Raw genomic sequence first — 913 nt, forward strand, 5'->3', positions numbered from 1 at the left:
TAGGGCCATTGTATCACAACGCTTGCGACCATGCAAGTGGCCTCGAACAAGGTGACAGGGGTATCTTCACCAAGTTCTCAACCAACCCCAAGTACCCGGAGGTACCCAGAGTGTTGGGTCCGCCAACCACTACCAGCACTCCAAGTCCTCGCGAACATAAAGTGTTTGCCCGGTAGGGCCATTAGACCACAACGCTTGCTAACCATGCAAGTGGTCTCGGACAACAGGTGACACCCGAAGTACATCCGGAGAGTGTACAACAAGTGTTTGTTCACCAAGTCCTCAACCAACCCCAAGTACCCGGAGGTACCCAGAGTGTTGGGTCCGCCAACCACTACCAGCACTCTAAGTCCTCGCGAACCCAAAGTGTTTGCCCGGTAGGGCCATTAGACCACAACGCTTGCTAACCATGCAAGTGGTCTCGGACAACAGGCGATACCCGAAGTACATCCGGAGAGTGTATATCAAGTGTTTGTTCACCAAGTCCTCAACCAACCCCAAGTACCCGGAGGTACCCAGAGTGTTGGATCCGCCAACCCGTCCCGGCACTCCAAGTCCTTGCGAACCCAAAGTGTTTGCCCGGTAGGGCCATTAGACCACAACGCTTGCTAACCATGCAAGTGGCCTCGGACAACAGGTGACACCCGAAGTACATCCGAAGAGTGTATATCAAGTGTTTGTTCACCAAGTCCTCAACCAACCCCAAGTACCCGGAGGTACCCAGAGTGTTGGGTCCGCCAACCACTACCAGCACTCTAAGTCCTCGCGAACCCAAAGTGTTTGCCCGGTAGGGCCATTAGACCACAACGCTTGCTAACCATGCAAGTGGTCTCGGACAACAGGCGATACCCGAAGTACATCCGGAGAGTGTATATCAAGTGTTTGTTCACCAAGTCCTCAACCAACCCCAAGT

This window comes from Anopheles ziemanni (genome assembly GCF_943734765.1).
Source record: "Anopheles ziemanni chromosome X unlocalized genomic scaffold, idAnoZiCoDA_A2_x.2 X_unloc_87, whole genome shotgun sequence".
Taxonomy (NCBI): Eukaryota; Metazoa; Arthropoda; class Insecta; order Diptera; family Culicidae; genus Anopheles; species Anopheles ziemanni.